Source organism: Monodelphis domestica, chromosome 7 (genome assembly GCF_027887165.1).
Source record: "Monodelphis domestica isolate mMonDom1 chromosome 7, mMonDom1.pri, whole genome shotgun sequence".
Classification (NCBI taxonomy): Eukaryota; Metazoa; Chordata; class Mammalia; order Didelphimorphia; family Didelphidae; genus Monodelphis; species Monodelphis domestica.
In genome coordinates this window covers 115,232,239-115,256,833 of record NC_077233.1, presented here as the reverse complement: position 1 = coordinate 115,256,833, position 24,595 = coordinate 115,232,239, and the positions used below count along the sequence as shown (strand labels likewise).

The window sequence follows — 24,595 nt, the reverse complement described above, 5'->3', positions numbered from 1 at the left end:
AAGTAGAGATTCATTTAAGTTAACAAACTGGAGGCAGTATAGTTTGAGGGAAAGAAGACTGGATCTGGAATCAAATTTGTGTTCAGCTACTTACTACCTGTATGGCCCTTGAGTTTCTTTGTTGGCCTCAGTTTCCTTTTCTGTGGAATCAGGGGATTTGACTAGATGATCCCTAAAATTTATTCTTACTCTTAGTCCATAATAAAAAAACTAGAAAACAAAGTTTGGGGTTCATTGATTAGGTATTGGCTAAACAAATGGTGATTTGCAAATGTTAATAAAATGTTAATGTGCCAAAAAATTGTTAAAAATGAGGAATTCAGATAAACACAGGAATGACATAAGAACTGTCCAAGATTCATTGATAGGTACTATTGCCCATTATACTTATCAATAAAAGAAACAGCTTAATAACTGCTTTATTAAACTGACTTATTAAGCTGGGCTATGCTCCGAGTATAGACCCATAGTACACCAAAAACAATGGGCCCTGAGTGGTCCATGAATACCATGAAATTTATAAAGGGAAGAAGGGAAAAGGAAAGATTTGCCAAAGGACAAATAGTAGAAGAAAAAGATCTGCATGGGGTGAAATTATAAACTAGTCAGTAAACATTAGGGACAAAGCTAGGGAATCTGCAGACTAACCATTAAAATCAGAACTATATCTATCTAGTTATTTGACATGTTCATCCTCAGTAAATAGAGATAATAAAGCTGAGCCAATTATTCTCTTATCACTAATTAGTCACTGGAACTAAACTTTGATGTCAGCTAAATTCTGCATGCTTCAGCTAGTTTATATTATTGTCTTAAAGAGATGGCCATCATAAAGCTAATACAGAAAAATTTTCTTGCCACAGTAGTCTTATATGAACTAATATAAAATGGAACAAGTAGATCCAGGAAAACAACATATACAGTGATTATAACAATATAAATGAAAAGATCAATAAAGTTATACATTGCATATTTATAATGACTAATTTTGGTTCCAGAGAAGATATTGGGAAAATGTACTTTCACTGGAGAGGTGGGAAACTATAGAGTGAATCATGTATTTGTATATGTTGTTAGTTTGCAGATTTGTGGTTTGGTTTCCTTAAACTTTTTTTTTTTTAATGTAGTAAGGGTTGAACCACAGGGACTTGTATGATCTTGGGTTCCCAAGGTAACTTTTAGAGTCATTTGTGGCTCAGTACTGAAGGGCTTGTAAATGGAATAATTATTCCTTGAAAATTCCAGATTGCAACTGGTAGTTGTGAAATGATAAAGGGGCTGTGGAGATGGACAGAAAGGGACCTTTTGACTTTTGGACTGACTAGGTATAGAGATTCAGTCATGGACAACCAGGATGACTAAAAGAAATAGTTAAGACAGAAATTGTAATCTGAGCATCCAGAGTTAGAAGGAAACTTAAAGGAGCATTAATTAATCTACTTTTCTCTTGTTTTATAAATAAGGAGGCAATAGCCCCAAAGAGAAATGATTTTTTCAAGATCTCATAGGTGTAAGTAACCTAGAGGAATTTAAACTCTAGTATTTAAGATTATAAATAAATCCAGTGTTATTACCACTACAATCCCCACTGGAAGAAGTGTTTTGTTTGGTGATAGTGATGGATTTGTTTTAGATATGCTGATTTTGAGATACTGATAAGATAGAAAAATCTATGAGGCAATTGAAATTCAGAACTGTGGGGAAAAATAAAAATTGGTGACACAGAAGTTTTAAGATATGAGGATGAATGAAGGCTTAGATAATATAGAGAAAGTAAGAACAGAACCTTAGTGAAACTTTGAGGAGAAGGAAGGGCAAGCTGAGAGAAGACTCAGAGACTATTTAAAAATTGCCAGCTATGCCCAAAGTTTCAGAAACCTCATGGAAAAATGATGAGAAATGGCTCAATTAGATTTGGTAATTAGCTATATATATAGAGAGAGGGTCATCTGTAGTCCTCCAATGGCCGATTGTTCAAATTTGATGATGCTCCAAAGTCAAATTGGATATGATAGGGAATAAGGCTTTTGAGGAAGACAGAAATTGCTGGCAAGTGACCTTCAATGATAATATATATTTAGCATTATTTTGTTTCAAATTTTTGTTTTCCATTTTAAAATATTTTTTCCAAGGTAGTTACCTCACAGGAGAATCAAGCCTTTTATTTTATAAGCTGCTCCAAGTTTTATTTTTGCTATAACTAATTTAATTTTTCTTTACAGTATAAAATACAGAATATATTTCTTGTGTTTTACCTTTAATTCGTATGGAAGAGGCTCTAAATCAGATATAGGATAGAAAAAAATGCCATGTTTCAGCCTTCCATGTTCTTTCTGCCTCTTTTAAGAAAGCACTGTGCTGAATGCTTTTGTTTGAAATTACCCAGCAGGTGATTCAAAAGAAAACTGGGAGAGCCTGCAATCTAAGAACACTTTTTAAGCCAGTAGGCTCATAATTAAATGAAATACAAGTATTATCAACAGTCAACCTATGCCTTTAATAATAAAAAAAAAACTTATTTGGAATTTCAAAAGCATATATAAAATTTCAACTCATGCACAATGACAAAGGATCTTCTAAAAAATCTGTTTTATAGTGGTAATTATATTCAATTGACTTTGAATAGACTAGCTTAATGATTTCTTGAAAGACCTTTTAGATTAAATAATAAAAAACAATCAGATTTCTGCTTACCATATGCCTTACCTATGGTAGGCTCAGGAATAATATTAGTTGCTTTTTTCATTCTTGTTGAGTCATCTTTTTAAACTTTCTTCTAGGGTAAAATTAGAAACTCCTTTAAGTCTTTCAAAACTTTTACAATCTGATCTGGTTAACAAACTGATAGGTCTAATAACAGGCTATCTAGAACAAACACTGCAATCTACCAAATTGGCCTTTCTATTCCTCACAGCACTTCATCTCTGCCTTTGCATAGACCATTCCTCTTGCCTGGAATGCACTCCCTCTTTCTTCGTGAAGCAGTACATGTCACTTTCTAGATGGAGTCTTTCCTGATCCCTGCCACTGTTAATATCCCTCTTTCACAAATTACGTTGTATTTATTTTGGGTTCACTTATACCAGTACTTGGTGTCTTGCTCACTTCTTCACCTCCTTCCACCACTTAGATTATAAATTTCTTGTGAGTAAAATGGTTCCACTCTTTGTGGTTGGGTCTCCTGAACCTAGCACAATATATGGTAAATATATAATAAATATTCATTGATTGATCCTGGAAAGAGCATTGATTTTAAGAGATCCAAGTTCAGATTCCAACTCTTAGACTTACTAGCTCTTTGGACCTTTTCTAGGTCTCAATTTATCTGTAAAGAGGAAATTATGTGTCTCTAAGGGTTACCAAGAGGAAATGGTTTGTTAGTCTTAAAACATTATAGACATGGGAGCAATTGCATTTTAAAATCTATTTTTATCTCCTTGAAGCAACATGAAGCTATTTTAAAAAATCCAAACGTAATATAGGTGAATGTAGTTTCAAAGTTGTTTTTTTTTTTAATTTGCTACTGAGAACAAATGAATTAAGTTCTTCCAGTCCCCCCACCCCCCACCCCCCACCCCGAATAATGCAAGTATTAGTCTCATTCACTTCATCTGCAATTCAATACTTTAAGGACTGCTGGCATTCCTTAGGTGGGGAAGTCACCTGTGCTTGGGAGTTCAGTTGGATATAATCAACATAATAAGAACACTTTGAATTTAACACCTAGGGGGTGGAGATGGTTAAAGTGCCCACCAACTTCCAGGCTATCACTATTGTTCCTCCTAGATTACTACTATCAGCTTTCCCCTGGAGAGGAACAAAAGAGGGTTTGAATTTTCCAACCCTACTTCAGACAGTTTGGAAACCTGTTGCTTACCTTCTTGCTTTGTAAATCTTTGTAGTAGGTTTGCATGTGGGTAATATTTCTATTTCAAGAAGCACCTTTTATTTGGTTCACTTACTTCCTGTGGGCATTATTAAAGTTTATAAAGAAAAATAATCCTTCATCCACTTCTCTTTGCTTGAGCTTGGGAGGCATTCTGGGAGGCAGGGGAAGGGGAGGGAGAGGAAAAAGAATAGAGCTTTAAGGTATAGGTTGTGTAGTGAAATAGGAAAGGGAATAGGAATGGAGGGAAGAGGGATGAAAAAGAGCACTGATCCTTTCATTCAAGAAGCATTTGTCAATCTTGTTATCTTTGTTAGGCACTAAAGAAGACACTAAGTTTATATTAAAAACTGGGGAACAAGACACAAAGATAGCCATGTTTGTATGTTTGCTTTTTTTAAACCCTTACCTTCCCTCTGAGAGTTAATATTGTGTATTGGCTCCCAGGCAGAAGAGTGGTAGGGGCTAGGCAATGGGGTTTAAGTGACTTGCCTAGGGTCACACAGCTAGGAAGTGTCTGAGGCCAGATTTAAACCTAGTACCTCCCATCTCAAAGTCTGACTCTCAATCCACTGAGCTATCTAGCTGCCCAGTTTCCCCCTGGCCCCCAGCTATGTTTTGATGCATTAGAAAGGTTCAAAATGAAGTTCAACTTAACTTCCGTGGTGAGAAAAGTGTTACTGACTTGGGGTAAAGGAAGGTCATAGAATCTGGGACTGGAAGGAAACTTAGAGGCTCTGTGGAAAGAATATTCTTAGCTGCTCAAAGAAATAATGAACTGGAGGAATTCCATGTGAACTGGAAAGACCTCCAGGAATTGATGCAGTGAGAGGAGCAGATCCAGGAGAACATTATACACAGAGACTGATACACTGTGGTACAATTGAATGTAATGGACTTCTCTACTAGCAGCAGTGCAATGACCCAGAACTATTCAAAGGTACTTATGAGAAAGAACACTATCCACATCCAGAGGAAGAACCGTGGGAGTAGAAACAGAAGAAAAACAACTACTTGATCACATAGTTCGATGAGGATATGATTGGGGATATAGACTCAAAATGATCACCCTAGTTCAAATATCAATAATATGGAAATAGGTCTTAATTATGTAAAACCCAGTAGAATTTTGAGTCAGCTACAGGAGGGGATTGGTAGGAGGGGAGGAAAAGAACATGAATCTTGTAACCATGGAAAAATATTCTAAATTAACTAATTAAATAAAAATTAAAAAAAAAAAAGAGGCTTTGTGGAAGAGATGGCATTGCAGATGGCCTTCTGAAGAGTGTAGGAATTCAATATATTACTGGTGGCAGGAGAGCTTTGTAGGCATTTGGTGAACAAAGGAAGGGAAGCTGGAGGGCTTTTGTCCTCTGACATTGGAAGCCCTTTATAAACTGGCTGCTTCCTACCTTTGTAGTTTAATTCCATGTTGCTCCACACTGCTCATACTCTCTTGTCACTTCACTTCCAAACTTGAGAGCTTTTCATTCTCTCCCATGCTTTCTTTTCCCATCTCTGCCTTCTCTGGCTTCTTTCAAGTCCCCATTAAACCCTATTTTATAGGACAATCCTTTCTTGTTCTCCCTTAATGCTTGTGCTTCCATTTTGTTCAATTACCTTCACTTTATCTTGTACATTAATTCATTTTTATGTAGTTGTTTTGCAAGTTGTCAGATTGCCCCTCTTTGTCTTCAACACTTAGCACGGAAGGCATTTAATACGTGTTTATTGACTGGTTGTTGGGATGGCAAGGAATACCAATAAGAGACTAATAGATAAGGCTGTAAAGGTAGAAGAACCCCAGATTGCAGAGGGCCTTGAACTCCAAGAGAGATGTGAATTGATGGATTCAGTTGGCAATAGGGAGCTATTTATTAGATCATTAGGAACAGAATAACCATGACGGCTGGAATCTAAAGCTTATGGAAAGGATCTTAAGTGATCTAGGTGGAATGATAAAAGTTCTTCATTCTCATCTAATGCCCAGTGGACTTACACGTCGGCTATGGGGGGGTGGGGGGGAGGAAAAGAAAATGATCTATGTCTTTAACGAATAATGCTTGGAAATGATCAAATAAAATATATTAATTTAAAAAAAAAGTTCTTCATTCTGCTAAATCAGCTCTAACGTTCAGGTGGTGCCCTCTCCCCTCGTTCTCTACAGGGCACGTTGTCTGGAGCGGAGACTACGTTGCTTCTCCGCTCCAAACTTCCCCTCAGAGATGTGTGTGAAAGGATAGGTGTCTTTCTAGAAGGGTCAGGTACAGACACAGCGCAGAACTGAGCCCGGAAACTGCTGCGCGAGGCCTGCCGAGGCCTAATCCTTCGATTTTTCTCCCTTCCCCTCCCTTCCCCTCCCCTCCGGGACCGTGATTCCCCCGCCTCTCGCTCTTCCAATCAGAGCCTCACATTCCGTGCGCACGTATCCTAGAGATGGGGAGGATAGGGGGGTGGGGAAGGGGGGAAGGGGCGGGGAGAGGCAGGGCCGGGGGAGGACGAGGAGGGAGCCCAGCCTCTCTCCCACCCACCGGAAGTGGCCGTTGTAAACTTCACCTCCCTTGGGACGGGCCCCTTAGCCTGACCCCCTTCCCATTCCCATTTCTGATCCCGCGGTCCTAAAAGCCGCCGAATTCTGTCATCCCCCTGCTCCCATTCCTGCATCCTTCCTCTTTCTCCCCCTCCCCAGCAAAGAGTTTCTACTACGCCTTCCACCCATCCCTCTATGCTGAAGGCCAGCTGGGCTGGGTGGTTTGGTTTAGTTTGGAGGTTAGGCCCGGAGGGACTCCAGCCTGAGGCCATCTGTGGGGGCGGCTGAGACTCTCTGAGGTAACGGGTGGAGAAGGGCAGGGGGCGGAGGATTTGGGGAGGGGGCTGCTGGAGGCGTCACAGGAGCCCTGGGGGAGGAGGAGGAAGAGGAGCATCTTCCGAAGTGGGGGTTCGTCCCACGGAGCATTGGGGGAATAGAGCCTGGAATTTGGCCGATTTGGGGGGGTGGCTCCTCCCCCTTCCCCGTAGCTCTATTTTCTGAAGATCTTTAAAACTTTTTGGAAAGTCGGTTCCAGGTTTCTTTTGGAGGAAATAAGAGATAAGGACTTAGACTGTAGGGAAAAAGAAAGTGTCTTGACACTTTCCCTAAGATTCCTTCCTTTCTCCTTTCCTCCCTTCCCTGCCCTCCGTTATTATCTTTGCAGTGTTTACAACCATCTCTCTTTGACGACAGAATCTATTGGTTGTACGGATGTTAGGGTAGTCTGAGTAGGAACCTCCCTTACTGTTGGAGGGCTGCTACTCCTATGTTATGGTACCATTTATTGCTTAGGAACATCATACAACATTGGCTGAGCTGGGGGAAATGGTAAACCAGTTAAAAGGCGGGGAAAGCAGCTTTGTACCCTACTTCTCTCAGCTGTGGAGAAATTGCTTTGTCAACTTTAAATTGAAATATGTCAGTTACTGTTATTATAATAGAGGGGAAATCACCCTGGACATTCAGGAGGGCTTGAGTTCTAGCCTCAATTCTGTGTGATTCTGATCAAGTCTTAACAGTTGTGGGTCTCTATTTTCTTACCTGAAAATAAGGAAGGGGGATGCACAGCGCAGATCTAGGGAATGGAAAGGACCTTGCAAGTCATTTAATGCACTCCTCGTTTTACAGCTGAGAAAACAGAAGCTAGGATGAGAGAATTGATTGGTTCAGGGGTCACTTAAGTAACCAATAACTAGGCCAAGGTTGTCTGCTTTCCAAACCAGTGTATCAGCACACATTTATTAAGTGCCTACTATCTGCTGGGCACACACTAAGACCAGACCTACAAAGAATGAAACATTCCCTACTCTTAAGGACCTGCTGACTCCCTTCTAATGTGGAAGAAAACAAAGATGTATGTAAATAAGTATATAAAGAGTAAATATAAAGAGAATAGCAACAAATTAGATGAATACCCTATCAGTTTCCAAGATTAGGAAAGATTGTATGTCAAAGGTAGTTTACTGGCCTGTCTTGAAAGAGGAAAGACATTCTAATAGATAGACCTCAGGAGGGAGTGTATTTTAAGCATGGAAGGCTGGTGCAGTGAGATGGAGAGTTGTGTGAGGAACTGAAGACCAATTTGGGTCAGTGGCAGAGTGCTTGAAATGCAATAATGCTGGAAAGATAGATTGGGGCCAGGTTTGGAAGGACTTTAAAAGCCCCTTAGTAACTAAACATTGACTTGAGAGTGATTTCTGCCCTCAGTGGTCTCCCAGTGTAATGGGGGAGATCACAAGCGAACAAGTATGTACAAACAAGATGTGTACAGAGCAAACTGGAAACTAACAGAATGAAGGCTTTAAAATTGTGGGAGTAGGAAAGGCCCTTGTGGAAGATGGATTTTATCTGGAAGCTAGGAATTCCTGGAGACAGAGATGAGGAAGGAAACCTTTCTAGGCTGGTGGAACAGCTAGAGAAAATGCCTGGAGGTAAGAGATAGCTTTTTTTTTTTTTTGAATCCTCAAAGAGACCAGTGGCCCGTGTCACTAGATCAAAGAATATGTGGTAGATAGTAAGGTGTAAGAAGACTGAGAAGTTGGAGGGGCAAGTAGATTCTATAGAGCTTTGAATGTCACAGGAGATTGTATTTGATCCATAAGTCAGTAGGGAACCACTTGAGTTTAGAGTGGGGGGAAGGGTTATATGGTTGGACTTGTAGACTTGTACTTTAGGAAAAAATCATTTCTATAGACTGACACGGGAAACTTGAGGCTATTGCCTTTTTGTCTGGGCCTGAGGTGAGTGGTAGCAATATCTGAGGAAAGAAGAGGAGTGTGCTGAAGAGATGCTGGAGAGACAGGCCTTGGTCAGAGATTGAATATGAGGAGGGGTGAGACAGCAACTCCTAAGACTGGGAGTATATTTGGTGTTGTTCTCTACTATAGCAAGAATGTTAATAGTGGGGAGGGTTCAGGAGGAAAGATAATGAGTGTTATTTTTCATATGTTGACTTTCAGGTATCTACTTGACATTCAGTTTTGAGATGTCTGAAAGGCAGTTGAGGATATGAGACTGAGGAGGGGGTCTCCAGAGGGGTCAGGTAGATTTGAGAATCATCAGCATAGAGATGATAATTAAATCTATGGGAGAAGATGAAGTTAAAAAGTGAAGTGATGGAGAAGAAGGATTCAGTATTGAGCCCTGTGAGACACCTAAAGTTAAGGGTGTTAACCTGATAGGTAGTAGAGTATCAAGGATCGGAGGAGAGGGTGATCATTCAGGGTCAAAGGCTGCAGGGATATCAGGAAGGATCATATTTGAGAAAAGGCCATTGAATTTGACAAGAGATCTTGGATAATTTTAGAGATAATTTTAGTTGAATGATAAGGTCTGAGGCTGGATTTTAGAGGGTTAAGAAGAGAGTGAGAGGAGAGAAAGTAGAAGGACCTATTGTAGAATGCCTAGGGTTTAGTCACAGAGGGCAGAAGATAATTAATAGGATAAAATGAGCAAATGAAAGTTTTTTGAGAATGGGGAAGATATGGGCATGTTTGAAGGCAGTAGGGAAGGAGTCAGAAGACAGGGAGAGATTGAAGATAGGCAAGAGAGGGGAGATTAGAAGAGGGGACAATCTGTTGGAGATGGGATAAAAAGGCTAAACTGAGGTGCTTATATTTGATTCTAGAGACATTTGGGATCTATTAAGAGTTATTTAAGAAGGGGGTTGAAGTACAAATCTGTACTTGAGAAAAATCACCATGGAGGTGTGTAAGATGGACTGGAGTAAAAAGGGAGAAGAGAAGAAAATCAACTTTTTAATATAAAGTGCCTACTCTATGTCAGGCATTTTTACAAACGTTATCTTCTATGATCTCCACAATAACTCTACAAAATAGGTACTATTATTATCTTCATTTTACAGTTGAGGAAACTGAGGCAGATTGAAGAGGGTAAGTGACTGAAAGGGTCATCAACTAGCTGGTTAAGTATCTTAGGTCAAATATCAACTTAAGTCTCCTGTACTCCATGTCCAGTGAAGCAGGGAAATCAGTTAGGAGGCATCAATATTAGTGAGAGGTGAAAGGGCCAAAGGTGATGGCTATATGAGTAGAAAGGATTTTTCTGGAGGTAGAAATGGACAGATTTGGCAACTGATTATGGTCTAGGTGGGATGAGGGTTGAATGAGGAATCCAAGATAACACCAATGTTATGAACCTGAGAAACTGGAAAAATGGTAGTGCCTTCAACATGGAAGGGAGAAAGAAGGGTCAATTTTTTGGGAGAGATGAGTTCTGTTTTAGGTTTTTGAAGCTTGAGGGTTCTTCAAGATATGTAGTTAGAAATACCCAACAGGTGATTACTAATATGGGACTGAAGATTGGAGAGAACTGTCTGAAGATCTATGTCTCTGGCTATCTCTTTATATTTCTATGTATACATAGATATCAATTATATATCTAGATTTAAATAATGTCTGAAAATGGGCATTCTGGAGCCAGCTGGGTGCTAATTGTTAAAATTTCAGTGTAAATGGGGCAACAAGGTGACTCAGTGGATTGAAAGTCAGGCCCAGAGATGGGAGGTCCTAAATTCAAATCTGACCTTAGACACTTCCTAGTTGTGTGACCCTGGGCAAGTCACTTAACCCACATTGCCTAGTCCTTACCACTCTTCTGCTTTAGAACTAATATACAGTATTGATTCTAGGACAGAAGGTAAGGGTTTAAAAAAAAATTCAGTATAAGAATTTACAACTTTGAAATTTGCAAATGGTAAGAATTAGGGCCTGATTTATTGTTTTGTTGATGGTCTAGATATAAAAAAATGATGGACAAAATGTTAATGCAGATTAAATTTAAAAGTGTGTGTTAATAATGCAGATTAAACTTAAAAGTGTGTCGTATATAATAGTTAAAATTAAATTATTAGTCTGCTAATAGCTTTAATAACTTTATTACATTAAAATAGTGATAACAAAAGAGGGAAATGTAGGAAAGAGGTAGACAGTTGCTTAGCTTACTACTCTATTTTCCCCCATGATAGATTGAAGCTCACCACTGACTTGGGTTCTTTCAGGTTCCAAGCTCCAGCCAGAAGAGCCTGAACAGTCTCCTGGTCTCACCTTATATGCAGTTTTATCCACCCACTAGCTCTCCCACCTCCCATCTCAGGAATCAACCATAATTCCTTAATTTGCCTGGCACCATCCAAGGGGGCAGTGCCTGTGGGATCAGTTTCCCATCTCTTGGTTTCAATTTCCTTTCTCTGAGGGTTTGTCTATACTTGCACATCTCAGTGGTTTTTGACCTCCTGGACACTGATTGATAATATCAAACAAAGCAACATAATGGAGAGAAATTCCCTTCCAACATATATTTATATTTTTTCTTTCTGGAGAGCAAGCTGAGCTAATTGTTAAAATATTTACCTGATGTAAAATATCTGATGAGAGAGTTGTTAGGTTAGAAAGAGAAGGTGGCCTAGACAGAAGCTTGGGTAATATCCACACTTGAGGTGGGTAGTCTATGGATGATGAGGCAGCAAAGAAGTTGAGAAAGATTAAGAGGAAAATTTCCATCTGGAAAAAGAGGTTCAGAAAGGCAAGGGGAGGCAATAGTGTCAGGAGAGACAGGAAAGAGGAGAGAGTATTCAGAAGTGGATGGTGAGCAGTATCAAATGCAGTAGATAGGTTGAGAAAAATGAGGACTAAGCCAAGACTGTCAGATTCCACAATTATTTGATTATTGGTAATTTTGAAGTCCCCTTTTGAATGATGAGGTCAGAAAATAGATTACACAGGGTTCTTTCTACTGTACTATAATCTTAGGTTGCTTACAGCTCTGACATCATGTGTTTTTACAAAACTATTTTTAAGGCCGGTTTTTGGGGACTGGAATAGGCACTTAAGTACTTGCAAACCTGGACTTCCTTATTCTGATATTTACCCTATTAGCTCTACCACTTTATAGTACCTTTATGACACTTAAAGGCAATTTAAATTTCCTCTCTAGCTTTTAGTTTCCTTATCTTTAAAATGAGGGGATTATAGTAGTGACCTTTAAGGTCCCCTCCAGTTCCAAATCTGTGATCTTGTAATAGTGCAGGTTAGATGGAAAGATTTTGAGGCATGTGTATAATTGGTCTAGATAATCATAAGTTAATTCTTTCTGAGGAAAATATAGTTGATAATATTTTTACAATGATACATAACAAAAAAACCCCAAACAACAGGAAAACTTGTGATGGTGGTAGTGCTAGACACTAATGGCTTATTCTTCTTGATCCATGAGGAAGGGGCAATGAGAGGAGGTTGTAGAGGTGCTTGTTTTGGGTTCATATAAGACAACTTTCTAACAGAGACATTCCAAAGTAGAATAGGCCAACTTAAGAGATAATTTGATTCCTGCAAGGAAGGTCTTAGCCACTGATGATCAATTATGGTTATATTTTGGAAGGGATTCCTGTTCTAATTTGGTTTAAACTATAGAGTAGTAGATGTTTCTAAGGTGTATTCCAACTCCTGAAACTATGAGTTTTAATAATGAACTGAATGCAAGGGATTTAACATTGTAATCTATTATTAAATGATAGCTAAATAGCTCTTTCTTATTGTTGTTCACTGGGAAGTTTTAAAATGGTTACAACAAGACACTTTTTTGCTGGTAGTAATGGCTAAGTCACCCATTATTACTACTGCCCCTACATTGTGATTCTAATAACTTTACTACTTCTAGTTTTTACCTCTTAAGAATTCTCCATTGACACTTTCATCACCTAAACTCTGCTTGCTCTTCACCTTTTTAGACCCAAAATGGGGAACATGTATTCTTTTGTCTCTCTGATGGTCTTTTTAACGGCATGGGAAACTATCACATATTTTGTTTTATCTAGAAGCACATATTTTTGTCCACTTACTCCTTTTAGGAACCTAGAACTAGGCCTTGTCCTCTAGCAAGGAACTAGTTGACACTAAATGGTCTTTGCCTATTGGTGAAATTATTGATCTACATCTACTAACTGAAGAGGCAGATTCATTAGCTTTTACTGTTTGACAAGTAGAGATTCTGTGTGGGTCTCTTTTGAATTAAGCTGGGGAAAAATTGACCCTTGCCCCATATGCAGAGTACCATCTTTACTGGAGCTAGATGAAGGAAGAGTTGATTTCTTACACATCTCCACTTGCATAGCCAGAGGATGTCCTTTAACTGACATTTTCAGTAACATTGTCAACCTGGGAGCTTCAGATAAGTCTTATACATTCATTTATTTCTCAGTTTCCACCCTCTCTCCACTCCAGCACGTACTGAAAAGACAAGAAAATAAAACTCCATTACAAATATGAGTAGTAACACAAAACAAATGCATGTCCAGAGGTGAGGTGAACAAAAAAAAAAGGAAGAAAAGAAAACATGCTTCAATCTACATTTTGAGTCTATCAACTTTTTTTTGTGGAGGTGGATGTACATGTTTCCTAATGACTCCTTTGGAATTGTGGTGGGTTATTATGTTGATCAGAGTTCCTAAGCCTTTTAAAGTGGTATCTTTTTAAAAAACCCTTGCCTTTATCTTAGACTCAATACCAAGTATCTGTTCCTAGGCAGAAGAGTGATAAGGGCCAGGCAACTGGCATTAAGAGAGTTGACCAGAGTCATACATCTAGGAAGTATCTGAGGCCAGATTTGAACCTAGGACCTCTTGTCTCCAGGCCTGACTCTCTAGGTAACTGAGTTACCTAGCTGCCCCTAAAAGTAAAGTATAATCTTTACAATATTGCTATTATTATATAAATTGTTCTCCTGGTAGTGTATCAGCTCATACAAGCCTTCTAATGTTTTTCTGAATCTATTCACTTCATCATTTCTTACAGTACAACAATATTCTATCACATCCACATATCACAGCTTTTTTAGCCATTCCCCAATTGGTGAGCTCAGTTTCTAATTCTTCATTGCCACAAAAGTGCTGATATATACATATATACATATATATGTATGTATATGTATATATTTAATAACCCTTACTTTACAATACACAGTATTGGTTCCAAGGCAGAAGACTGGTAAGGGCTAGGCAATGGGGGTTAAGTGACTTGCCCAGGGTCACACAGCTGGGAAGTGTCTGAGGCCAGATTTGAACCTTGGATATCACATCTCTGGACCACTGGACTACTGAGATACCCCCATAAAATTTTTGTACAGATGGTCTCTTTTCCTCTTTCTTTGATCTCTGTGAGATGGAGTAGCTGTATTACTGGGTCAAAGGTATACATATTTTATGAGTTTTGGGGCATAGCTTCACATGTAATGCATTGAAGTTCAAGTTTTCCTACATTCCCCTTCAGCATTTTCTTTTTCCTTTTTTGTTAATTAAGTTAATCTGATGGGTGTGAAGTGGAACTTCAGAGTTTTAATTTGTATTTCTCTAATTATTTGTGTTTTATAGCATTTAAAAATACGATTATTGATAGCTTGATATTGATAGCTTCTGAAAACTGTCCATGCATACATATCCTTTGACCACTTAAGAATTGGAGAATGGTTTTTATTCTCATAAATTGGACTTGGTTCTTTATTTAGCTTAGAAATGAAATCTTTATCAGATAAACTTGATGCAGATATCCCCCACCCCATTTTCCCTTTCTTTTCCCCATTTTAGCTGCATCAGTTTTGTTGGTTCAGAAGCTTTAAAAATTTATATAAGCAAATGTCTTTTATTTTTCTTAGTCTGTGAGCCTTTTTATTTCATTTAGTCATGAATTCTTCCCCTACTTAGGATACCTTTTAACACTCACCTTCTTGGTGTGTTCATGATAACTACATATCATGCCTATTACATGAAAATACATTCTAAAATTTTGTGATCTTTAAAAAATTTATTTATAATATTTTTCCATAGCTACATGATTCATGTTCTTTTCCTACCCTCCTCTTCTCTCCCTCCTGGACCTGACAAGCAATTCCACTGGATTATACATGTATCATTGTTAAAAATCCATTTATATATTATCCATATTTGCAATAGAGTGTACATCCCCAATCATATCCCCATTGAATATGAATTCCCATATGATTGATCATATGTTTTTCTTTTGCTCCCTTTTCCTTCTGCTCCCACAGTTCTTTCTCTGGATATGGATAGTGTTCTTTCTCCTAAGTTCCTCTGGATTGTCCTGGATCATTGCATTGCTGCTAGTAGAAAAGTCTGTTACATTAGATTGTGCCACAGTGTATTAGTCTCTGTGTACAATGTTCTCCTGGCTCTGCTCCTTCAATTCCTGGAGGTTGTTCCAGTTCACATGGAATTCCTTCAGTTCACTATTCCTTTCAGCACAAAGTATTCCATCAGATACCACAATTTGTTCAGCCATTTCCCAATTGATGGACATGCCCTCATATTCCAATTTTTTGGCACCACAAAGCACAGCTATAAATATTTTTGTACATGTAGTTTTCCTTATTATCTCTTTGGGGGTACAAACCTAGCAGTGGTATGACTGGATCAAAGAGCAGGCATTCTTTTAAAGCCCTTTGCTCATAATTCCAAATTGCCCTCCAGAATGGTTGGACTAATTCACAACTTTACCAGCAATGCATTAGTGTCCCAATTTTGCCACATCCCCGCCAACATTTATGACTTTCCTTTGCTGCCATATTGTCCAGGCTGCTAGGTATGAGGTGGTATCTCAGCATTGTTTTTATTTGCATTTCTCTAATCAAGAGGGATTTTAGAACACTTTTTCACATGCTTATTGATAGTTTTGATTTCTTTATGTGAAAATTGCCTATTCAAATTGTGGTGAAAATTTATAACATCTATGCAAAAATTCCAAGCTAAATAGGTTATTGAGAGGGAGCCTAACCCCAATAAAGCTGGACTCTGGTTCAGATCAGGACCAGAGAGCCTAATAGGAGATAGCCTTTCTTATGCCAAGAAATCTGATGATGTAGTGACAAAAAAAATCAGAATTAAAATAGAAAGGATACAACATCTTTCACATGAACGTTTCTTAATGAATGACTGTCAAGTGTTGATTAAGTGTAAAAAAGATCACTATGGGTGGTAACTTATGTCTATTATTATAGCTGACCTTTCCAAGGCCTTTGCAATACTCAATCAGGGTCTTAGTGTTTGCTGATGATTATGGTATAATATTAGGAGTCAGCAGTTTGGTTAACTCATTTGTGCAAACAAGAGTAGCCCTCCACCTCCTGTGTGCATCTCTTAATGCACGTGAGAGGGGTGTGGTAGAATTAGTGGAAACTCCTTGGTTATAGACTTAAGGTCAAGATGTAAACAAGATTTGATGCTTCCCTAAATTGTAACTTAATTTGCTGATCTTTATAATTTTTATGAAGCAAACTAGGTTATTCTACTAAAATCTAATTATTGTGTTATGAAAATAATTATAAAAGCTAATACTATTATAATTATAAAAGGGGGTTAGGGGTTTTACACTCACATTATCCCTTGACCATTTGTTGATTGGTGAATGGCTTGATTTTTTTTTTTTGTAAATTTGACTTAGTTCCTTATATATTTGGGAAATTAAACCTTTGTCAGAGAGTTTTGTTATAAAAATATTTTCCTAGTTTGTTGCTTTCCTTCTAATTAATTGCATTGATTTTGTTTGTACGAAAACTTTTAAAGTTGATATAATCGAAATCATTCATTTTACATTTTGTAATGTTCTCTGTCTCTTTCTTGCTTGATCTTAAATTCCCTCCTTTCCCACAGATCTGACAAGTATACTATTCTATGTTCACCTAATTTATTTATTTATTTATTTGCTCTTTATATTTAGTTATTTGTGCATTTTGAATTTATTTTGAGATGTTGATCTAAACCTAATCTCTCCCATCTGTTTTCCAATTTTCCTAGCAGTTTTTGTCAAATAGTGAATTCTTGTCCAAAAAGTTGGGATCTTTGGGTTTATCAAACACTAGCTTGCTGAGGTCTAGTCTGCTTACCTCTAGTCTATTCCACTGATCCTCCCTTCTGTCTCTTAGCCAGTTCCATATTATTTTGATGACCACTGCTTTATAGTACAGTTTAAGATCTAGTACTGCTAGGCCCCCATCCTTCACATTTTTTTCATTATTTCCTTTGATATTCTTGATCTTTTGTTCTTCCAGATGAACTTTATTATAATGTTTTCTAATTTTATAAAAAAATTTTCTTGGTAGTTTGATAGGTATGGCACTGAATAAGTAAGTTTGAGTAGGATTATAATTTTTATTATCTTAGTTCATCCTACCCAGGAGCAACTAATGTTTTTCCAATTTTTCAGATCCAGTTTTAATTGTGTGAGAAGTATTTGTAGTTGTGTTCATACATTTCCTGTGTTTGTCTTAGCACATAGATTCCCGAATATTTTATATTGTCTAGAGTGATTTTCAATGGAATTTCTCTTTCCAACTCCTGCTACTGAGTTTTGTTGGAAATATATAGAAATGCTAATGATTTATGTGGGTTTATTTTATATCCTGCAATGTTGCTAAAGTTGTTAATTATTTCCACTAGCCTTTTAGTTGATTTTCTAGGACTCTCTAAGTATACCATCATATCATCTGCAAAGAGTGATAGTTTAGTTTTCTCATTGCCTACTTTAATTCCTTCAATTTGTTTTTCTACTGTGGTTGCTACTGCTAGCATTTCTAGTACAATGTTAAATAATAGAGGTGATAATGGGCATCCTTGTTTCACTCCTGATTTTATTGGGAAGGCTTCTAACTTGTCCTCATTGCAGATGATACTTGCTGATGGTTTTAAATATATACTGATTTTTATTTTGAGGAAGGGCCCTTCTATTCCTTTACTTTCTAGTGTTAATATAATATAAAATAAAAAAATATAAAGAATGGGTGTTGTATTTTGTCAAAGGCTTTTCTGTATCTATTGAGATAATAATGTGATTTTTGTTGGTTTGATTATTGATATGGTCAATTATGTAGATGGTTTTCCTAATATTAAACCATCCTTGCATTCCTGGTATAAATCCCACCTGATCATAGTGAATAATCCTTGTGATAACTTGCTGTAGTCTTTTTGCTAGCATTTTATTTAAGATTTTTTGCATCTATGTTCACTAAGGAAACTGGTCTGTATATTTTTTTTCTCTGTTTTTGTATGTCTGGCTTTGGAATCAGTACCATATTTGTGTCATAAAAATTTTGGTTAAGATTCCTTTGTTTATTTTGTCAAATAATTTGTATCATGTTGTGATTAGTTTAAATGTTTGATAGAATTCACTTGTGAATCTATTTGGCCCCATGGATTTTTTCTTAGGAAATTCCTTCATGGCTTGTTCAATTTCTTTTTCTAAGATGGGTTATTTAAGTATTCTATTTCCTCTTTTGTTAATCTAGGCAATTTATATTTTTATAAATATTCACCCATTTCATCTAGATTGTCATATTTATTGCCATATAATTGGCTAAAATAGCTGTTAATAATTACCTTAATTTCCTTTTCATTAGAGGTGGGATCTTTGATACTGTTAATATGATTCTCTTCTTTCCTTTTACTGTTAGATTAACTAGTACTTTATTTTATTTTTTAAAGTACCAGTTCATTGTCTTATTTATTAGTTCAATAGTTCTTTTACTTTTACTTTTATTAATTTCTCCTCTAATTTTTAAGATTTCCAATTTAGTTTTTACCTGGTGATTTAAAATTTGTTCCTTTTCTAATTTTTTAAGTTGTAAGGTCAATTCATTTATCTCCTCTTCCCACTCTATTTTGTTGATATGAGCACTCAAAGATATAAAATTTCCCCTGAGTACTGCTTTGGCTGTATTCCATAGATTGTGATATCTTGTCTCCTTATTGTCATTCTCTTTAATGAAGTCTGTAATTGTTTCTGAGATTTCTTTTTTGACCCACATGTTTTGAAGAATTATATTATTTAGTTTCTACTTAATTTTAAATTTGCCTTTCCATGGACCCTTGTTAATTATAATTTTTACTGCATTATGATCTGAAAAAGTTGCACTTATTATTTCTGCTTTTCTGCATTTGTTTGTAATATTTCTATGCCCTTGAACATGGTTGATAAAATTCTATGATCTTAAGCACTCTATATTATGTCCTTTTCCCACCTAAAAGGTTCACTTCCAGGCCCTGTTTAAAAAAAAATAAAAAAGAGCAGAGGTTTGGGACCCTGGGGTATATATAGAGAGAAACAGAGGAGAAACCTCCCTTCCTCAAAAGCGGGGTTTCAAGGGAGACAAGCAGATGTAATGGGTTGGCTCAGAGAGAGGAGAGGGGGTTTGAAGATTTTTCTCCTTCTGCCTTCCCTCCTTAGCTAAAGCTGCTCTCCCCAATTCACTCTTGTCCCTCTTGTCCCCTCTCCACTACTAGAGACCAAAAGGGTCTCCCTTTGATTCTGTTCACTCACACTCAGCTTAGGGAACAGATAACTTCAATGTTAACTCAAGCAGATAATACAAAAGTAATAATGGGCAGGGAAGAATGGGAAAAGGAAAGTGGGGAAAGAGGGTCCCTGTTTCTATTTAAACCCTTTCCCCTCCCTCCTCGAGTTGGGGGGTAACTCAGGCCTTGGCAGCCAGAGCCCCCTGAGAGAAAGTCAGGTTGACTCACCCTGGGCAACAGGAGCTGAGGTAAAGTCTGCTTATGTTTCTCTTCAGGAAGTCCATTCAATTAGGAAGTGCTTGGGGGAAAGATTTCCAGTCACCAGCAGAAAAAAATGAGTATCCCTCAGGAGAAAGTTTTTATCCACCTTCTCTCTTCCAGGTCTCCAGATGGAGAGACCCTCATTGCTCTCTCACCAGAGTCTTCTCTCCTCAGTATTCCACTCCTAGGGCCCCTCCCCTGTCAAGGTGATCAATTTCACATACTCTTTAGTGTGGCACTTTTTCTCTAGTGCCAGCCTCTATCACAAATCCTCCATTTCCTGTTGTTCGGTGGTGCCACCCTGGCCCACACCAGTTACTTTTCTTCTAAGTCTATTCTAATCTATCTATTGTTCCCATCTAACCTCCCTCCTCCCAAAATAACAAATCTTATCCTAATCTGTCTGTTTGCTAATATAAATTCCTATTTTATGCTAAGGCTGAGTTGGGAAGAGGGTTAGGATTATGTGCCAACACAATTTTTACAATATAATAATTTCTTAATACAAAAGTCCTCACTATTGCAATCAATAAAAAATTAAATCTTAAGTAAAATTGAACTATCCTATACATTATGCTAATTCTAATATAACAATTCATAACATTTATAGGTACATATATATATATATATACACACATATTAACTTGTATCTAATGAAATCTGATTTATCCTGTCCCTTTGTTACCTCTCTAGTTACAATATTCCCTTTTCCACCCTAAACTATTCTGTCCCTGTCTATTAATGGTTAGTATTTTAACTCTCCTTTCTATCTATATTACTGGATTAGATCATTATTATGCTATATATGATATATATGTATATATACATATACATATATACATGTCTGCTATTTCTTTGTACACATTTATATATGTCACATGTTATTTAAATGCATATATACATATATACATTCAGGTAGTAGAGATTTATTTACAGATATACAGTTCATGGGCTGTCCTTATTTACGACACAGTCCCTAATCTCAATGTGAAATTTGTTTATGTTCTAACTATGTCATGGTGGATGTATATTTATTCCAATGTATATATGGATATACTTCCCTATATGTGAAGTTAATGTGATCGGTGATTAATCTTATGTGACCCATTTTCCTGAAGTTCATTCCCCATAATGTCTTTGATTCAAAGATCTTTCCAGTTGTCCATGTATCTTCCATCCTTTGGTGTTGCTTGAAGTTTGTTGCAGGTCCGGGGTTCCTTCTCCTTTATGGGAAACATACTTGCCTGTCATCTTACCTTGAAAAATGATCTCGGGTATCTGGAACAACAGGATCATGTATGTGTGTAAGATTAACATGTGTGTGCATGTAAGAGTGAACATTTTGATGCATGTGAGTGAGACTTTATATAGAATGTTCGTGCCATCCACATGTGTGCAAGTGAGTTTTTTATGTAATGAAAGTAAGTAATTTTCATAATGTATGATTGTAAGGTGATTATTCTATTTCTATGTGATTGATTGTAGAGGTTAATGATATTTTAGTCAAGGCTTAAGATTGAAATTCATATATAGGTTTAATGATTCTAAGGGATTCTAAATCCACCCAAATAAACCCCCAGGTTCCGCAAGGAACCGCTTTTCCTGTGTTTCACGGGCTACCATATAGTTCCTTGCTTTTTTTTCCCTTTTGACAATTTTAACATTTACTTATTTTTAAAATTTATTGATGCATTTTATTTTGACACAAGATGTAGCTCAACAACCCTTTTACAAAATATATTCCTTGAATAGTTTATTGATCTAATCATTATTCTTTTTTAAAAATTGATTTATTTTGAACTTGACAAATGCCAACAAATCTGAACATTTCCATGTGCTAAGTACTGAAGGACATTATATATGAAATTGTGAATTTCACTTCCTAAACATATTTATTTCTTTTTAAAAAGTATAAACTGAATTCAATATGTTCAGACCAAAAGCTTAGCCACTTTTCTGTTTCCCCAAACCATATTTTCTTCTTTTTATGTATTTTAAATGCTTTATTGTTAAGCCTGCCTGACTATATTCATTATACTTTTCTCTCAAATTTTTGTTCCTTCTTTGTAATAAGTTGTCATAATATTAGAAAATAGATCCACATATTGAAGTGTATGTTTGAAAACATATGTCTAATTTTGTACCTCTAGTTCATTATTTCTCTCTTAATTAAGAATTGGAGTGAGGGCTTTATTCACAGTCTTCAAGAATCTTGGTTGGTTATTACATTGAGTAGAAGTGTTAAGTCTTCTGAAGTTGTTTTTCTTTACAATGTTGTTATTGTCTAAGTTCTTCTCATTTTAATCTTAATATATACAGATTTCCCCAGCTTTCTCTGAATCTAGCCCTTTAGTTATTTCTTATGACATAATATTATATTACCTGCATGTATCATAATTTCTTCTACCATTCTCCAGTTCGTGGGTATCCCCTTTACTACCCAGTTCTTTGCTGTAATAAAAAGAGCTTCTATAAATGTTTTTATACTTGTCCTTTTTTTCTTATTCCTTTGAAGAAAAGACCTAGCATTAGTACTTCTGAGTCAAAAGGTATATACAGTATAATGACATTTTGGCCATAGGTTCAAATTGTTTTCCAGAAAGACTGGACCAATTCATAGTTCCACTAAGACTGCACCAGAGTGAATTTCTTCTTATATAACCTTTCCTAAATTGTAATTTTCTTTTTTTGTCATATTTGTCAATCGGATGAGCATGAAATAGAATCTCTGAGTTTTAATTTGTGTTTTTATTATTGATTTGGAACATTTTTTCATACGATTATTGATAGCTGGCCATTCTTATTTTGAGAGGTGCCTATTCATTTCCCTTGACCACTTGTCTTTTGTAGAATAGCTCTTGTTCTTGTATATTTAAGTAAATTACCTATATATCTTGGATATCAGCCCTCTTTTGCAGAAACTTGTTGTAAAGATTTTTTTCTTAATTGTTTGCCTTCCAATTTTCCTTCTACAGCAATTAGCTCCATTGATTTTGTTTGTTCAAAAATGTTTAAATGATTTCCTTCCACTCTCTAATTTATAATTTAACCTTTTAAATCTAGATAATTAGTATTTGTTGCTTATTATAGCATGAGATGCTTTAAAAAAAAACATTTTTTATTTTATTAATTTTTTCCCAATTATACTTAAATTTTTTTTTAGCATTTATTTAAAAAATCTTTTGAGTTCCAAAATCTTCTCTTTCTCCCACTCCTTGAGAAGACAAGAACTATGATTCTGATTACATAAGTGAAGTAATGCAAAATGTGTTTCCATATTAGCCATGTTGCAAAAAGAAAACATACACACAGTCTAATAGGGAGACAACATGTAAGCAGCTACATACAGCCAAGATATATACAGAATAAATTGAAGATACTCTTATAGGGAATGAGCAATCATTGAAGAGGCCTGGGAAAGGCTCCTTGAAAAAGATGTGAATTTATGAAAAATCCAGTGGAATTTGTGTTGGATAAGGGATGGGGTTGGGGGGAAAAGAGGGAAAGAACATGAATCTTGTAACCATTGAAAAATGTTCTAAATTAATTAAATAAAATTTTCCAAATTAAAAAAAGAAAAAGATGTGATTTTATATGGTCCTGAATGAAGCCAGGGAAGTCAGGAGGTGAAAATGAGGAGGAAGAGAATTCTAGGCATAGGGAGTGTAATAGAGAGAGAGGGGGACTTGAAAAGTGAAAGGAAAAGGGAAGGTGTTACCTGGAACTCAGTCTTGAAACCAGCTGCTCTCTGGTCCTTTCACTTTTCAAGCCCTCCTCTCTCTATTACAGGAGTTAGCCATTGAAAATACAAGGAGGTGGTAGATAGAATCTTATTTGACTTTTAATTAAAATTTTTTTCAAATTTTTATCCAAGTATTTTTCTGTGGTTATATGATTCATGTTTTGTTTTTTCTCCCCTTTTCCCTCTCCACACCCAGAGCCAACAAGCAATTCCAATGTTTTATACATGTATTATCACTCAATATCTATTTCTATACTATTCATTTTTTTAATAATCTTTTAAAAATCAACCCCCCACATCCAATACTCATATAAAATGATAAATCAAATGTTTTCCTTCTGCATTTCTACTCCCACAGTTATTTCTATTGATGTGGTTAGCATTCTTTTTCATAAGTCCCTCGGGATTGTCCTGGATCATTGCATTGCTATTAAAAGCAAAGTCAATTACAAATGATTGTGCCTTGGTGTTTCAGTTTCTGTTTACAATGTTCTCCTGGTTCTGCTCATTTCTCTCCACATCAGTTTGTGGAGGTCTTTCTAGCTTGTATGAAGATCAAGTAGTTAATTGTTCCTTATTACACAATAGTATTCCATCACCATCATCTACCATAGTTGGTTCAGCCATTCCCCAATTGAAGGACACCGTTCATTTTCCAATTTTTTGCCACCACAAAGAGTTCGGCTTATAAGTATTTTTGTACAAATATTTTTCATTATAGGAAGGAGGCCAGTGTCATTGAATTATAGAATGTATGATGAGAAGTAAGGTCTTAGGCTGAAATGGTAGGAAGGTGTCAGGTTTTAAAGAGCTTTAAAAACCAAAGAGAAAATTTTATATTTGATCCTGGAGGTAATCTGATGTTTGTTGATTTGTTTTTTAGGAAGTTCACTTTGGTAGTTGAGAGGAGGCTGTGCAGGAATGGGGAAGAGTTAATAGGTAGACCAAACAGAAGAAGGCTCTCGTTGTTCAGGTGCGAGGTGATAAGTGCTTGAACCATGGTAGTGTTAGTGTCAGAGAAGAGAAAGGAGTTGGATATGTGAGATGTTATAAAGATAGGCTTGTCAAAACTTGATAAGACTGATTGGATATAGGGGGTTAGATGTGGAATAGAGGATGACACCTAGGTTTTGAGTCTGGGTGAATGAGAATGTGGTAGTGTCTTCAGTGATATATTGCTAGTCAAAAAGCATTTACTTAGGAACTGATGTGGGCACAAATGATACTGATGAGAAGGAATATAAAAACCATTGCTAAAGATATAAAGACAGGTATGTAAGTGAAGACCTAAGGGCATAAAGAGAATTTTCATTGCTGCTTCAGAAGAAAGTCAGATTTGAGAAGTGACTAGCTGAATATAAA

The 24,595-nt window shown here is 36.6% G+C and overlaps 1 protein-coding gene across 16 annotated transcripts in view; it reads left to right on the top strand.

Moving 5' to 3' along the window:
- The first annotated feature begins 6,333 nt into the window (after nt 1-6,333).
- Nucleotides 6,334-24,595, top strand: part of CCDC171 (coiled-coil domain containing 171) — a 543,314-nt gene continuing 525,052 nt past the window's right edge. For 7 of the 16 annotated variants that reach the window (XM_056805337.1, XM_007499595.3, XM_056805340.1 and 4 more), the window contains exon 1: nt 6,364-6,715. The gene's annotated coding sequence lies outside the window, so the exon portion shown is untranslated. Of the gene's footprint in view, nt 6,716-24,595 lie in introns of all 16 variants that reach the window. The other 9 variants (XM_056805342.1, XM_056805344.1, XM_007499593.3 and 6 more) reach the window with 5 other exon arrangements.